This window comes from Helianthus annuus, chromosome 13, assembly GCF_002127325.2.
Source record: "Helianthus annuus cultivar XRQ/B chromosome 13, HanXRQr2.0-SUNRISE, whole genome shotgun sequence".
NCBI classification, from domain to species: domain Eukaryota; kingdom Viridiplantae; phylum Streptophyta; class Magnoliopsida; order Asterales; family Asteraceae; genus Helianthus; species Helianthus annuus.
In genome coordinates, this window is record NC_035445.2 from 71,137,889 (window position 1) to 71,156,419 (window position 18,531).

Consider the following 18,531-nt stretch of genomic DNA (forward strand, 5'->3'; position numbering starts at 1 on the left):
TCATTATTGACGCTTTTAACCCTTCTTCTACGAATTCGATCGTAACTTTCTTGTTTCATATCGAAACTTCGCGAAATTTATATATATTATTTTAGTGAGGGTATAATACCGTTACAAAGTCTTTGGAACGTTAAAGGGTCACTCAGAGGTATTATTAAACATGTTGACACAGTTAACCCCTGTAGTTTGTAATCTCTCACTTTCTTCCGCGTTTTGTTTTTGTACGATCTATAATTTATTCGTTTGAAGGTTTAAGCATTATTTAGGGATACTATACAGTATATTTACCCTTGTTGACATTTATAACCCTCGAATTTATATATACTTTCAAGGTTTGTCAAAATTAGTCCTTTATTTATTATAGATGCCACGTGTAAACAAATGACACGTGTTAACACATCATTGGACACAAAAATTCGAGGTGTTACATCCTCACCCCCTTAAAATAAATCTCGACCCGAGATTTACTCAAATAAATAGGGGTATTTTTCTTTCATTGTAGCTTCGACTTCCCACGTATATTCAGGACCTCTACGAGCATCCCATTTGACTTTTACAATCGGTACGTGCTTTCTGCGAAGCTTCTTCACCTGTCGATCCTCAATCGACAAGGGTTTTTCTATAAACTTTAAGCTCTCATCTATATGCACATCTGTGTGTGGAATCACCAACGACTCGTCGGCGAAGCACTTTTTGAGATTGCAGATGTGGAACACATTGTGAATTCCATTGAGCTCTTCAGGCAAGTTTAGTTTATAGGAAACTGATCTGACTCGTTCAATGACCTCAAAAGGTCCTATGTATCTCGGACTCAGTTTGCCTTTCTTGCCGAAACGCATCACCCCCTTCCAGGGCGATACCTTAAGTAATACCTTTTCACCTACTTCGAAGTGAAAATCCTTACGCTTTGGATCAGCGTAGCTCTTCTGCCTATCGCGGGCAGCCTTGAGACGTTCCCGGATCTGGACAATCTTGTCCGTCGTCTGGAAAACAATCTCTGGTCCCGATAATTGGACCTCTCCTACTTCCGCCCAACAAACAGGCGATCTACATTTCCTACCATATAATGCCTCAAAAGGCGCAGCCTTTATGCTGGTGTGGTAGCTATTATTGTAGGAGAATTCGATCAGGGGTAGGTTTTTATCCCAGTTACCACCTAAATCGATCGCACATGCACGAAGCATGTCTTCTAGCGTTTGGATAGTACGCTCACTTTGACCGTCCGTCTGTGGATGGTAAGCCGTACTAAAGTTTAAACGCGTGCCCAAAGATTGCTGGAAACTTTTCCAGAAGTGAGATGTGTATCTAGTATCCCTGTCGGAGATAATAGACACAGGTATGCCGTGTAAGGCTACAATCTTATCAACATATAGTTGGGCTAACATATCGGAGCTATACGTCTCCTTGATGGGTAGAAAATGAGCTGATTTAGTCAGCCTATCAACTATGACCCATATTGTATCGTTTCCTTTCCTGGTTTTGGGTAACTTGGTTATGAAGTCCATAGTTACGCATTCCCACTTCCACTCGGGAAGCTCAGGCTGTTGTAGCAAGCCAGACGGCTTCTGGTGCTCGGCTTTGACTTGAGCACAAGTCAAGCACTTTGCTACATGGGCGGCTACAGACTTTTTCAAGCCTATCCACCAATAATTTGCCTTTAAGTCTTGGTACATCTTATCAGCACCAGGATGGACTGAGTATTTGGAACTATGGGCTTCCTGGAGAACAACATCTCGTAGTCCCCCATAAATCGGAACCCATATACGTCCATTCAGCCTAAGAATTCCATCCTTGCTAAGAGTCAACTGCTCCTCAGTTACTCCTAGCTTTTCATTTGGATAATTAGCTTCCAACACAGCCTCACGCTGCGCAGCCAAAATCCTTTCAATCAAATTATTTTTAACCTCAATGCTCTTGGCATTGATTCGAATGGGTTTTACCCTTTCCTTTCTGCTCAAGGCATCGGCGACTACATTCGCCTTGCCGGGATGGTACCTGATTTCACAGTCATAATTATTCAGGGTTTCCATCCAACGGCGCTGTCTCATGTTCAACTCCTTCTGGTTGAACAGGTGCTGGAGGCTTTTGTGATCAGAATAAATCACAAATTTAATACCATAAAGGTAATGTCTCCACAACTTTAGTGCAAATACAACGGCACCCAACTCCAAATCATGGGTGGTGTAATTCTTTTCATGCACCTTTAATTGCCTTGAAGCATAGGCGATCACCTTGCCCTTCTGCATAAGCACACACCCCATGCCTGTGTGTGATGCATCGCAGTAAACTACGAATTCGTCTGTACCTTCCGGTAATGTCAGCACAGGTGCGTTGCTTAGCTTTTGCTTCAGTATTTCGAAGGACTCTTGCTGCTTCGGGCCCCAAATGTACTTTTCTTTCTTCTTGGTCAAGGAAGTCAAGGGCGCAGCAATCCTCGAGAAATTCTCAATAAATCTCCGGTAGTATCCTGCTAACCCCAGGAAGCTACGGATTTCGGTAGGCATCTTTGGCTCTTGCCAGTTCATGACTGCCTCTACCTTTGCGGGATCCACTTGGATACCACGCTCACTCACCACGTGTCCTAAAAACTGAACTTCTCGTAGCCAGAATTCACATTTCGAGAATTTGGCGTAGAGTTTCTCACGTTGTAGTAATTCGAGAATGCAACGGAGATGCTTCTCGTGGTCAGCTTGATTCTTGGAATAGATAAGGATATCGTCGATGAAGACTATGACGAATTTGTCCAAGTACGGCTTGCAAACGCGGTTCATGAGATCCATGAACGCAGCCGGTGCATTTGTGAGCCCAAAAGGCATCACTAGGAACTCGTAATGACCATAGCGAGTCCTAAATGCAGTCTTGTGTACATCTTCATCTCTGACCCTTAGTTGATGATAACCCGACCTTAAGTCGATCTTTGAGAAGTAGCTTGCTCCTTGCAGCTGATCGAATAGATCATCGATCCTTGGTAAAGGATATCTATTCTTTATGGTAACTTTATTCAGCTCTCTATAGTCGATGCACAACCGCATCGATCCGTCCTTCTTCTTTACAAATAGGACAGGAGCTCCCCAGGGAGATGAACTGGGTCTGATAAAACCCTTCGCCAGCAGTTCATCCAACTGGGTCCTCAGTTCTTTCATTTCCGTTGGAGCTAGTCTGTAAGGTGCTCTTGCTATCGGAGCTGCTCCAGGGATGATGTCAATTCTGAACTCCACTTGTCTATCTGGTGGCAAACCAGGTAGTTCTTCAGGAAAAACCTCGGGGTATTCAGAAATGACAGGAAGATCCTCGATCTTCGGCTTTGGTTCTTCTAATATCACCTGAGCCATGTAAATTACACAGCCTCTGTTCAAACACCTTGAAGCTTTCAGCATAGATACGTCTTCGGGCAATCCGTAATGCGTATCCCCTCGAATGGTCAGAGATTCACCATTCGGAGTCTTTAAAACTATCTGTCTTTTGCCGCAAATGATTTGGGCCTGGTTATGGGATAACCAGTCCATGCCTAGTACGATGTCAAAACCCGCCAGTTTGAAAGGAAGTAGAGATAAAGGAAAAGAATGGTTCCTAATGGATATTTCACATCCTTCTAGAACAGTAGAGACGGTTTCTATCGTGCCGTCTGCTAACTCTACTTCGTATTTTACGTCAAGGGTTTTGATTGGCATATTTAGTAGTTGGCAAAATTTCTGGTCTACAAAGGATTTATCAGCGCCAGAATCGAACAGTACTCTTGCAAATATATTATTTACGAGAAAAGTACCTGTAAGCACATTGTCGTCCTTAACCGCTTCCTTTGCATCCAAGCGGAAAACTCTCGCATTTGATTTCTTCGTCTCTTCCGCCTTCTTGGCATACTTCGGGCAATTACTCTTTATGTGCCCCTTCTCATTACAATTAAAGCAGGTTGCGTCCTTTATCTTTTTGCACTCCACCGTCTTATGATCCTTGGTCTTGCACAGCCCACAGGATGGAGTCTTTTGTTGCGACTGTGAACCAGACGCAAACCTACACTTCCCGGAGTGAGGTTTCTTGCAGACCTTGCAGTAAGGTCTTCCATCAGCTTGCCCCTCCTTCTTTGCCTCCGACCCTCTCTTGCCCTCACCGTTTCCACGGTGCTTTTTACCGGACTTTCGTGAGGTATCATCCTCACGTTTTCGCTTTTCAGCCTCCTTGCTCCTTTGTGCCCTCAGACGGACAGCATCAAGTGTAAGAGACAAGGAGAGGTCAGTAACTGACCTGAAGGTCGTCGGCCTAGAGGCCTTCACACTGGCCTTAATCGCTGGCTCTAAGCCCCCAATGAATCGGGCAATCCTTCTAGGTTCTGGTGTCACAAGATATGGCACCAGGCGTGACATAGTGTTAAAACTTGTCAGATATGCTTGACAATCCAGGTTTGTCATCACTAGTGAGACAAAATCAGCCTCAATCTTCTCAACCTCGTGCTGAGGGCAGTAGTTTTCTTTTATGAGGGCAATAAACCCCCCCCCATGACATTTTGTACAAGGCAGACTTACCTGAAGCCTGCACCAGAGCTCTCCACCACGCCAGGGCCTCGCCCTTGAATGACTGGGACACAAACTTAACCACGTCCCTCTCAGCGCACCCGCTGATGTCCACTATCGTGTCCATCTCGTCCAGCCATGTGATACAATCAACCGCACCCTTCTCCCCTGTAAATTCACGGGGCTTACATGATACAAAGTATTTATAGGTGCAACCCTTAGCACTGGACGCATCAGTATATTCTCTATCGCGATGAACGCTGTGCTCAGTAGACGAATGTTTATCGTCATCTTTCTTGGGTTCAGAGGGTGGTTTGGAGTGTGTCTTTGGTTTAGAGGGTGGTTTTGACACAGTTCTGCCTTGAGACTCAGTATTTTGACGATCAATAGCTGCCTGGACAGCATTGTCAATCAGAGCCTTCAGTTGTGCGCCTGTCAAATGTACTGACGCATTGTCATAGTCATCTTCGTTTGTGTGGCTGTTTTCTCCATTGGGATCCGCCATTGTAACTTGAATCTGTTACAGAAGATAACAAAATTTTAATTTAGGAGATTATTATATGATTGTCTTTTATGACAATTTGTCAACCATGGTACAGAGACCATATTTGGTTAACTTTTTATTTCATTAGATATTAGGATTTGAATATATCCTATTTTAACTATATAAATAGTACTGGCGGCATAAAGCCTAATCATGATGATGTTTTATAATGTTAGCCGAGATTTCAGAGAATCAAAGGCATAGAGAATTGAACCGTAGTTCTTTTATCTCTTTCTGACAGAGAGTCATAGACTACCACTGCCTTTTGTCTTTATAAGACAATTATTATGGCCCATAGGCACTACACCTCTAATGGATGTCTTAATATGGTTGGCCCGTAGGAACTACATCACTGATGGATGTTTTAATAATATTGGCCCGTAGGCACTACATCACTAATGGATGTTTTAATAATTCTGGCCCGTAGGCACTGCATCACTAATGGATGTTTTAATAATTCTGGCCCGTAGGCACTGCATCACTAATGGATGTTTTAATAATTCTGGCCCGTAGGCACTGCATCACTAATGGATGTTTCAATAATATTGGCCCGTAGGCATTGCATCACTAATGGATGTCTTTATAATACTGGCCCGTAGGCATTGCATCACTAATGGATGTCTTTATAATATTGATCACCTTCATTGGTGATTTAACCCGCGATTTATATATCATTTAGTTGGGTTTTGAAATCCTTAAAGGATTATCGTATAAGAATGACGTGCGTGATTTTAACGAATCACATCTGCCATGAATGTTAACATGCGTACAGAGGTTAACTGGGAATCAGAATCTTTTCAGTTAGGTCGTACCATCTTGACTAGATCTTAACAGACCCCAAGCTAGGTTTCACCTTTTAAGATTCTTTATTTAGGCAGATCAATATAAAAGGAATGGTTTTGATTTATTTTTATATATATTAAAACAAAACTCATAACATACATTCCAAAATCTCAAATACAATTACATATTGCCCTAAACGGGTCTTTCAAATAATACATACCTCCAGAGAGGTTTTAAAATAAGTGACAAGTCCACGCAGGGACTAATACATGATAGGTGTCCATGCAAGGACTAAATATAAGTCCACGTAGGGACTGAAATACGATAAGTTGTCCACGCAGGGACTTATTTCAAAGTAGAAATTACATTCGTATAACTATTAAGGGCTAATGGTCACGTTTCTTCTTTTTGCCCTTTAGTAGATTCGCCAAGCCTTTGAGAAATCCTCGGTGGCTCTTTTTCTCTTCTTCGAACTCTCTCTCCACACGATCTAGTCGATGGAGTATTTCTTCCTGTTCAGGAGGAGAGAATCGTGGTTGGGGCGCTTGATGCGGAACGGGAGGTCTGGGAGGTATTGGATACCCATGAGTTGAGTAATCCGGTGGTCCCATGTTTCCATGTGCTCCGTCAGGGTAGCGCGCATTATATCTAGCCGACACCACATATGGGTCGCGCTCATAGCCGTAGTTGTATTGTGCTTGTGATGGTTCAAACGGGTTGTAAGCCGTTGGACCCGTGTAAGCAGGTATGGGTTGGTCATACCCAAATGGTGGCGAATTTCGTGCAGCTGGTGCGGAGTTCGCTTCTTGTATAGGACTTGAAGGTCCTTCTTCTTGTAGTGGCGGATAGTGGCTACTACTAGAATGTCGAGGAGTGCTGAAGTGGATACCCCCTCCTCCTCGTGTAGACATACGAGCATTTGTCCTCCTACGCCTCGGCGGATCAGGTATTACTGGTTGTGCCGGTGGCGGAGGTGGTGGCGTAACTGTCTCAAAGCGTGAATCCTCAGAGGGATCCTGTGGATGTCTCGGTTGCGATGTCTGATGAGATGGTGTGTTGTACCACTCATGTCGGTCAAACAAGGCCATAAAGCTGTCTGGGCCTTGATACCGCGGACCATGATATGAAGATCCATCAGATACTTCTATCGGATGCGTGGGCGTACCACGAGCTGGTTCAGTTGGATCCTCATCTTCCTCCATGGGATCTTCAGAAAAATGGTCTTGTGGCCCTAGTGGAACAAAACCTGAAGGTTCCTGTATGTAGTCAGCCGGATTAAACTGAGCTACGTAGTATGGAGTAGGGTCGTCATAATTCAGGTGCGAAACCGAACGTTGCAGAGGTATGAAGGAAGGTTGTGGGTTGTTGGGATTATTTTCTGAATCTGGCCCAAAGGAGTGCCGGTAGGATGGCGTTGAGCTGTGCGAAGTGGAATGCCTCGCTGGTTCGTAAAGATCTCTTCGTCGTTGTGGCTCTTCGCTTCGTGTCATCGAAGGATGTCTTGTACCAGATGGTCCAGCCTCGTTATCGTGATGTGTCACGATTTCTCCTCGGCCTCTTCTTCCCCTTCCTCTTCCTCGGAATATAACGGGTGGCATTTTCCTGCTCCAAAACTTATTTAAAAAAATCAAATCGAAAATAAAGACAAAAAGGAGTAATAATCCGAATTTGTCCTAAGTTCTTGTCTAGACTCAAGTATGTGCAATTGTGTCACTGAGATTAAACACAATAGGATAGTGTTTAATTCACTCAATGTTGGCTCTGATACCAACCTGTCACACCCCGATTTCCACGTGTCTCACCGGTGGGCCCGGTGGGGGATTACCGTGACGATGTTGGCAACAATATAGTCAAACCACACAATTATATAATGCACAGCGGAAGCATAAGATAAATATATAAATTTCAACCTCTGATCGTAATATCAAAATGTATTACAGGGGTTGAATATATCCACAGCGGATCGTAAATAATCATAAATTATTGTTCCATCAGATACTGCAATCAAGCTTGCGAGGCTTATCCCGACGCTAGGGAGCTAATACCAGCCAATTACGTTTAGGTACCTGCACTTAATCTTTTTGGGGAAAATACGTCAGTTTACACTGGTAAATACATTCAACTGACACATTTGAAAATGTTTATTAAAATTGATTTGAATGCACAAGGCACAAACTCTTTTATAACTTGGGAAAATTCATAATGATCTTGTGAACGTTTTACATGTTCTTTTATGCGTTCAGTAGCCCGGGTCGTGCCGGGTTAAAGATTTATAGACACACCACGTTTGCGTAAAACCGTAGTACAAAAACCAACGGCTACGTCTTTTAGTTTTAATGTCGACACTTTATACCGGGTGTACGCCTACACCGGGATGTCGATGGTCGTGGCCATTTCGTAAAATGATGCCGAGGATATCCGGGACAACGGTCATTAAACCCCCCAAAGGCTTATAAGCAACAAAACTGTTTAAATGAGCCGATCATATTTAATCAATTAACCACCTAAGCGATGGAATTATATAATGCTCAATCAAGCGGTATTAATATACCGTAACCCAAGCCCATATAGGGGAAATAAGTTAAAAGTATTTACCTTTGCAAGTATTAATCCTTAATTTAGATCAAGTCACCGATAGCTTTTACTGGGGCTCCTAATCTGGAACGAAGGTTTTAATTAACCTCTTAGAATCCTAACGGTCCTTATATTAGCCGTAGCTTAAACCGGTTGATTCCGATATATAGATATGGTTAATTCGCACGAAAAGGCGAAAACCGAGAATGGAGTATGATTTGGACCCAACAAGTTTAGTGACTTGTTTTATATGGGTTTATAGTTCATACTCTGGATTTTGGGGTTCAAATAATATAATTTGACCCATATCGGCTATTGCACGAAAACTAGTTTCATGAGCCGTACCGTGTGCGCAATTAGGCGAAACGGTTAACCATAAGTGTCCTACGCTTATTTCCTAAGTCAATATGCCTTAAAAGTATTTTGGTATCAGTAGGATACCTTCCGTAATGCCCGTAACGAGTTTAAGTTTATATTATGCCCCGTAGGGGCTTTTCGGTCATTTTAAAGACTTTAAAAAGGGCTTTTCGAGTTCTACAGGAAATCTGAGTTTCCCGAACAGCTTATAAAGCTTAAAATACTTTATTTATTATTTAAAGCCAGTAGCAACTGGAATCGGGTCAAAAGACCTTGTAGAACTCCCGTTTTGGCCAAAAAGGGTATATTCGGTATTTACCGAACCGTAGCCATAACCGCAGGTTATGAGCAAGGTAAAAATTATTAAAAATCTTTAAAATTCCCAAAATATTATTTTACCACAGTGGGTAAAAGTTTTGGTGACGAAAACTTGGGTTAGATGGGCGTTATGCTAATTGCGCCGTTAATTACAAAACTTTCTCTAATTTGCGCTAATTAGCATAACTCTCGTCCTAGACCTCGGATTGACGTGAAACTTTAAGGACATGCTTATAATTTAACAAGCAAGGTTTTGGTCCGTTCACGTGTCCGAAAAACTCGTTTTAATTTTAAAAGGCCGTTACGGTCAACTTTTAGGCGAATGACGGAAATGCGTAAAAGACTCGGATAACTCATGAACCGACCACAGAGGCTTTTACCAACATGTGACCTGGTCCTAAGAGAGTCCTAAGGTATATTTATACCTCACTAAAACGGGTCAGAACTGAAGTCAAAGCAAAAGTCAAACTTTTGCGACTTTCGGCTCCGAACCGGTTCAACATAGTAAATGATCGATTCAAACGAGCGCAAACAGGTTTATATACTTATTATTGTGTTTTATGATTGTCAAAACAGGTTCCATAACATATACATTACAGATTATGCATAAATCGCTAGAATAGCTTTCTGTTGACTTTTTAACCGCACGTTTGACTCGACATTTGACATAGTTAGAGTGGTGATCAGGGGGAACCATTTTAGAGGTTTATTACCCACGTAAATACCAACTCATAACCACTTTTGATTCGTCATAAGACTGAACCATCACTGATTTATTGTAAAGTCAAACCGTAGTTACGACGGTTTGGTTTTTAGCTAAAAACTAAGCATAAACTGAACTATGGATGATCAAGGTAACTTACAGAAGTTAGTACTTGAATATGGAGCAGAGAAGAATGCTTGGAGCTTCTTAGAATGATCAGTAGTTGTGTTTTGAGTTGTGTGAATGTTGTAACTACAACATGGCTATTTATAGTGCATTTTAGGCTCCAAGATCATTCCACGTTGCCCTACAACTGGTCATGGATGATGGGCAGGTGTCCCTAAGGGTTATGGGTCGTGTAGGGGGCGCCCATGCTCCATTAATTGGTGTTTGATCGTTCAAAAGCTCCAAAAGGCAAGAAACTACAAAGTTTCTGCATCTGGGCACTTTACGCGGCCCGCATGGGAGTTCCCATGCATTTTAATGCGGGTCGCCTAAAGATTAAGAAACCAGGCGAGTTAGTGAGGAGGCTCGCGGCCCGCCTCAACTTACGTCTAAACCTCACGCGGGTCGCGAGAGGTTATATTTTCTGAATTTCTCAAATCTTTTATAATGATTACAGAATCTGGCCATTAATAACGAAATCTTTCGCAATGATTCGCCTGACCTTTCGGTTTTGAAGGGGTAACTTTGCGGTTTGGCCCTCGGTTATTTACCGATAGGGGCCTCGTGTTATTTACCCGCTTTATTAAGTCCCCGGTTTATTTATTTAATTGTTCAGAAAGCCTTAACTTTCATTATTGACGCTTTTAACCCTTCTTCTACGAATTCGATCGTAACTTTCTTGTTTCATATCGAAACTTCGCGAAATTTATATATATTATTTTAGTGAGGGTATAATACCGTTACAAAGTCTTTGGAACGTTAAAGGGTCACTCAGAGGTATTATTAAACATGTTGACACAGTTAACCCCTGTAGTTTGTAATCTCTCACTTTCTTCCGCGTTTTGTTTTTGTACGATCTATAATTTATTCGTTTGAAGGTTTAAGCATTATTTAGGGATACTATACAGTATATTTACCCTTGTTGACATTTATAACCCTCGAATTTATATATACTTTCAAGGTTTGTCAAAATTAGTCCTTTATTTATTATAGATGCCACGTGTAAACAAATGACACGTGTTAACACATCATTGGACACAAAAATTCGAGGTGTTACACCCACAAAAGTGAGTTTTGAGCCTTTAACGAGCATACAAATATATATCTTTACACTAAATGCTCATTTTTCGTTTCTTGTGTGAATAGCCGCTTGGTTCGTACGACTCTAGAACTTGCCACAACAATACATTCCAGGTCCTTACCAACTTAAACCCGAGTAAGTAAATGATGGAGGCATTAGGACTAACCCTTTTTCATTCTACACCATTATTTTTCATTTTTTTACCACCTACCCAAAATCCCCCTAGTTAACCCCTTTGAGCCTAAACCTTTTCATTTCTTAACCCAAAAACAACCTGTTTTACCCACCTAAACCTTTTTATTTTTTACCCTTTTTTTTAGTAAACAACGTTCGGTTCTCTTATGACTTCTTCAAAAAAAAAATATCTGTATATTTTGATGAAACCAAATAAACAAACAAAGTTTATCAAAAACAATTTTGTTTGAACAATTCGTCAAAATAAAATAAAAATATGGAAAAAAATAAAAAAAATAAGAGTCTTTTAAACCGACGTTTGTTACGCCTTTCGCCCTTTTTACTAACCACTAACCCAACCACCCACCTTTAGCCCAAGCCTAACCCTTCACCCATAAAGTCCTCTTGATATTTACAAAGGTATATAGTTAAAAAGGAGGAGGATTGATTGCTTGGCAAGCTTATGGTAGGAGTAAGTTCCATGCCGCTCTCGAGTGATTCACTTAAAATACACCTTCGGCCGAGTGTTGAGTGATCCCCCGTGAGGTATGTGAACTTGTATATAAATGAGATTTTAAAAAAGTATGTTATGCCCTAATAAGTAATTTATCTTAAGAAACGTTCTTAATAAATCATGCCGAATAGGATTGTAAATAAATAAAAATAAAACCTCAATAAAGAATCTTGGAAATCCCGACACTCTATGACAAGCCCAAAAACCTTCTCTTCTACCCATTCCATTTGGGAGTGAATAAAGCCACATTATAAAGAGTTTTGCTTGACAAGCAAAGATTCAAGTGTGAGGGTATTTGATATGCGCAAAATGCAACATATAAATTATATCAATTGTGGCATAAAACTAACCCTTTTTTAGTACTAATGTTGGAAAAAGTGTGCTTTTGTCTTCCTTTTGTATTTTCAGGATTAAATGAGCTCAAATTAACAAAAGAAGCAAAAAGACAGCTAAATCTAACATAAATACAAGAAAAGGAACAAAAGTGGAATGCCCGGCCCCTCAACAGCATCTTCCCAAGCAAAACTAAGAAAACAGAAGACTGAACACGCCCCGTGCTCAGCGAGCACGGGGCCGTGCCCAAGTAGCAGCAGAAAAGACAAACCTTTAGAAGCTTCTACTGCCCACCATGGGGCCGTGCCCAGCGGACACGGGGGCATGGTCAACTTCCTGCAGGCGCATTTATTGTAATTGCGAATTACAATTAATGAAGAGAGAGACAAGGATGGACACGGGGCCATGCCCGAGCTTCTGTTCAGCCTATAAATAGGAGTGTTTGGAGCCATTTCAACTCATCCCTTGGCACACCACCTCTCTCACACTTCACCCACCACCCACCACCACCATAACACCATCATCCATTGTCCATCATAGAGTGTGTGAGTCATCTTGGGATCCAAGATTGATTGTAAGAGTTCTTGACAATCAAAGGCCATGTTTGCCTAAGTCTCTTACATCACTTGGTGAAGACAAGTGTTTAGTGTAATACTTTTTATTTTTAATCTTTTGCACTTTTTAATTGGTTTTGTATTAATGACTTTAATTACTAGTTTCTTATGTTGAAGGTGATTCTCCCTTATCGTTTGTCCATGGTGTCTTGGCATTATTTTACTGTCTATATAAAATAAAAGATTTTCACCATTCATATCTCCACGGTCTATATGGAGGTATGTTGGCTACCTGGTCGGGGGTTAAGGGAATGGTTTGGTAAGAGTCTTGCCATTGTTTAGTGTATAGATCCTGCAAAGGACCTGGGTCAAATTTAGTAGGACCTCCTTCAATACCCAAAGGTATTGGATGGCGGGGGTCCAAACTCTTTGATCCCCTCATAAGTTAAACTACTATTAAAACTTTAACCTAGCTACTTAGGACTGTATCCCTGCTGACTCAGACTACTTAGCTGAGGGTAACGTCGCCTTCAAAAGAGGGGCCTACCACATTATGCAATAATCCGACCCTTTAGGATTGTATCCTTGCTGACTCAAACTACTGGGTTGAGGGTAACGTCGCCTTCAAAAGAGGGGCCTACTACAATAACTAAGATAATCTCTTAAACAAGTGCAAAAGTGCGAAAATAATCAAAGGTTACACTAACACACGAGTCGTATCCAAGTGATTCATCTTGTCTATCTGTTTTTATTTTTATTTTATTTTCAGCATTTTTGTTAGTTTTATTTTCTTAGTTTAAAAATATTTTTCTAACACGTTGATTTGATTAGACGCTGAGGATAAACCGGTACTAAAAGCTCCTTTGTCCTTGGACGACCTCGGTATCTTACCAACACTATACTACGTCCACGATGGGTGCACTTGCCCATATGTGTGTTTAGTGTTAGTAAATATCGTGTTTTATAAATTTAAAACTTGGCTAAAAGTGTAAAAAGGACTTAAAATATATACATAAAACATATATACACTAATACGCACATCAGTTACATTCGATCGTTTTGGGTGAGTCCTTCTCCTCAATTCAATCCTTTCATCTTGTGCAACCAACCTTGGAGTATCAGGCTAGGCTGAGGGGGAGCTTAGTTTGGTAAGCATGCTTTGTAATCTTTTGACTTAATTGTAATCATTCAGCTTAAAGTGAAGCAAGTGTTTATCAAAACTATTTTCTCCTTTGATTATGTTTACAAAGTTTGTTGTTCATTTCCGCTGCACTTAAACTCTGTTCATTTCTGTTGATTTGTTCAAATTATACAAACAAACACAATCATGACAGCCTCCGATCTTAACATGCACCCGCCCGTCCACCCAGCCATCAACCGGGGTCGGCCTTTGGAATAAAGAGTGCCCATCATCATTCAGAATATTAGAGTTAGTAAAAAGTGGAATTAATATTCTTTGAAATATAGTTCCAAAAAAATATTTGCATATAAGTGCACTGCAACTGGAACTGATAGTAAACCACTAACCCTCCCATGCTCTTTTCAGAGACAGAACAAAGTATTGACCAGTATCTTTCAGATGCCCAGCTAGCAACCGGGAGGTATGAAGTTCCAGTGATTTATCATAAGTATCAATATTAAAGTTTTATCAAATAAAAACTCATAAAAACGCTAAAGCAAAAAAAAATCAAAATTGCCAACTTCTTCTACATATTGAAGAAAGAGTGCCCTCTATCATTCAGGATAGAAGAGTTAACAAATAGTAAAGTTTGCAAATAGGTGCACTACAACTGATGTTCTGTGGCCAGCATCTTTCAGATTATCACCTAGCAATCAGGAGAGTTATGAAGTTCCATTAATTTATTATAATACTCAATATTGAAGTTTTATCACAAAAAAAACCCTCATAAAAATGTTGTAGCATATAAAAAATCCAAAAAGTCAACTCTTTATACGGGTAGAACAAAGAGTGTCAAATATCTTTCAAAGTTTCAGGATAACAGAGTCGATACACAGTGAAATTAAAATAAGTTTAAATTAAAAAACTATTCACAAATAAGCACGACAGTTTAAAACAAAAACTGAACTAACCTATTGTGCTCTACGATTCACTGTATGCACTCTTCCTTGGTTCCAGATGTGCCCTAAAAATGCACTTCTCTTTCTTTCTTATGGTTATGTTCCCATAAGTCACTTTCCTTCTCTTAGAAGCATAGTTTTTTATTATGATTAAAAGATCAGACGCAAAAAAGGAATAAAGAATGCCCATTACCTAGTAACCGCTTTCTTTGGTTGAATCAACTAAAACATAGCCTCGACCCCCGTATGGCCGTATCTTACACTAACAAAGTATGAGGATGCAATATAGATGGACTGGATACATGTACGACTTTATAATCCTAGGTTAAAAATTCATTCATCGTGGCTACTAACCAGCAGATATAATATTTTAAGTGTCACAGATAATCATTAGAACGAAACAAACAGTTTAAATATCCTACAAAAGATACTTTCACACAACCCCAAGCATACACTCTCACGGTTTTAATTGTCCAAGCTACTACTTTAAATATGCAATCTAACAAACTACCTAGTTACCCTGTCTCTTAATTATATCAATGAATTTGCCAATTGTGCTTAAAAAATTGAGCCAGTATCATTCATGAAAATGCGGCTAAACTTATGTAACGCACAAACGGGCGAGTCAAAGGGTAACGCCTAAATAAAGGTGTGACGCCTATACCTTCCTTATGGGTGTATTTTTTTTCTTCATTATCTTTGAGACATTTAAACAAACACTTGGCGTGAACTAAGGAACCCATAACCAAGAAACGAAATTTAAAACCATGGAGCATGAAATCAAAAACCTAAAGTGCAATCATGAAAATGCGGCTAAACTTATGTAACGCACAAACGGGCGAGTCAAAGGGTAACGCCTAAATAAAGGTGTGACGCCTATAGGAAGGGTATGGGTGTATTTTTTTCTTCATTATCTTTGAGACATTTAAACAAACACTTGGCATGAACTAAGGAACCCATAACCAAGAAAAGAAATTTAAAACCATGGAGCATGAAATCAAAAACGTAAAGTGCAATGAAGCATAAACCTAATTGTTAGGGGAGGATTTTCTAATAGCCCATGATCCTCACTTGTTATCCTATTAGTGATCCTTACTTCTGTGACAGATAGTGATCCTCAGAAGTGCTTCAGGATCAGGATCATGGATCACCCTAAGGATCCTTATACTAACGATTGTTCTCTTTGAATTTCGTATTGTTTTGCAGGAGTAACAAGTTGGACCTGGTCTTGGCAACGTTACTAAGGAATATCACATGGCTATTTCGCACACGTTTGACTGAAAATGGACGTTGTGGAGAACGTGGGAGCATGGCACGAATTTCGGATAGTTTGTTAGCGTAGTTAACTTCTATTTTTAAAGGGGTAACGAGCTAGTAGTTAGAACACTTGGCTAATTTCAGCTACACACACTCGTACAATTGCATTCTCAAGCATACAGCAGAACACTTAACAGTTTTCACACATTCTTGCACGATATACCATAATGATCCTTGTACCTAGCTCGTTACTATCCGAAGTTGTAAACATTTGTTGGTTAATTTGAACTTGGTGATCGGTAGTTTCCATCACCCGAGGTTTTTTATGCCGGAGATCAATCATTGATCAAGGGCTTTTTCCTCGTATAAATCTTTGTGTCAATTGTCCAAATTACATCTAAGTGATCCTTATCATTGTTCCTCGTTTCAAGCATTATACCCCGTAACTAAGAGTTTGGTTGCATTATCCTCATCAGATTTTTGACCAAAACAGTTTGGCGCCCACCGTGGGGCAATTGGTGCTTCATTCCTAAGAAGTTTTTCTGTTTGTGATCATTCCGGTTCATTGCATTCAAGTATATGGCTTCATCATCAAAGAATACTTCTACTGCAATGTCTGTGGTCAATTCATCCCAGGGCATTCCACCTTTGCCTCCACCACCTGCTGGATCTCAGAAAAATGCTGAGAAGAAACCAACTCCCATTTTCTCAAAACCTCCAACTTCTTCTGCTTCTTATACTCCTACTACTGGTGACATGTTTACTTTGATTTTGCAGATGAAGGAACATATACAGCAGCAGGATAAGACCAACGAAAGGATTCTCAAAGAAATCGGAGATCTCAAGAAACAAAAGAAATCGGCAGAGGATCATTCCCCACTGGTGCCCAGATCTCTGAATTTTGATACTCCCGTGATAACTTCTCAACCTTCAGTGGCTCCAGATGTTCAATATGTGGGAGGACCAAAAGGAGTGCACTACGGATCAATAACAATGACTCAGGCATCAGGTTTATATTTCAAGCCAACAGGATCCTATCCTCAGCATATGGGATCCTTCACGAGTTCAGGAGGATACTCAGGAGCACAGCAGGTTCAAGGATCCACCTTTGTTCCAGGATCATCCCAGGTTCAAGGATCCTCCTTTGTTCCAGGATCGTCCCAGGTTCAAGGATCCTCCTTTGTTCCAGGATCATCCCAGGTTCAAGGATCCTCCTTCGTTCCAGGATCATCCCAGTTTCAAGGATCCTTCCAGATGTCGGGATCCTTAAGGAGTTTGCAAACAGGAAGTTCAAATGTCCATCAGGGAGATTTTATTCCGATGCAGACCATTGCTTCTACTGGTCCTTCGATCATCCCAGAGTCTGAACAATATGGGTTCACATCCGGTGTTCCTAATTTGAACCAGGTGGGAGGTAACACTTTTAATAATTCTCTTACCACTAACCATGGATTCATGCAGGATACAGGTATCAACCATGCCATGGCCAGAGAATTGCAAAAGTTAAAGGATATGATATCAAGTGTTCCAGGAGTGGTCAAACCTATCCCGGAAATGGCAATGGGATCCATAAGATATCTCGTTTTGCACCACCAATCTGTGATGCTGAGATACCCAAGAGGTTCCACGTGCCAACCATGAAGTTATATGATGGTTCAACGGATCCTGAAGAACACGTAACATAATACAGGGAGAGGATGGAGATCAATCCAATCCCAGAAAGATTAAAGGAAGAATGTCTGTGCAAAGGATTTGGATCCACTCTTACTGGATCAGCTCTCAAATGGCTGCTAAGTCTTCCCCCTACTCTATTACCTCATTTGCTAACCTAGTTAACCTATTTAATAGTCAGTTTTCTTGTAGTAGAAAATTTGAACGCTTAACTAGTGATTTATATAGGATAACCCAGGGTCATAATGAATCATTAAGGGATTACATTACCAAATTTAGTAAAGAATCCTTAGACATTCCCAACCTGGATATAGCCACGGCTGTTGAGGCCTTTAAAATGGGATTACTTAGGGATTCATTGTTCTATGATGATCTTGTTATGACACCATGCTGGAACCTAGATGAGGTAAGAACCCAGGCACTCAGGTTCATCCGGCTAGAGGATAACAAGAGGATCCAGGAGAGATTAGCAGGATCCTCAAAACAAGAGAAGCAAGGATCCTCATTCAAGAACAACAAGTTCAGATCCTACAACAAATCTGATAACCAGAACGTGCATGTTGTTGATCAAGAAGAGGATGACGAGGATTATTCTCCAATTTCTGAATATTGTTTTTCTGTTGATAACAATGAACTAATCCTTGCGATGCATAATTTAGGTGATAAAGCTAGATGGCCCAGGAAAAATGATAGACCAGCTGCAACTAAAGATAAATCAAAGTGGTGTGCATACCATGAAGATTTTGGGCATCTCACAGAAGAATGCATTGCACTGAGAAAAGAAATTGGATACTTGTTGAGCAAGGGGCACCTAAAAGAATTATTGGGTAGAAAAAAATCAAGGACTCAGGATCCTGAAAGGATCCCTGAGAAAGCTCTGGCCCCTCCATCAGATGCACAAGTGATAAACTTTATT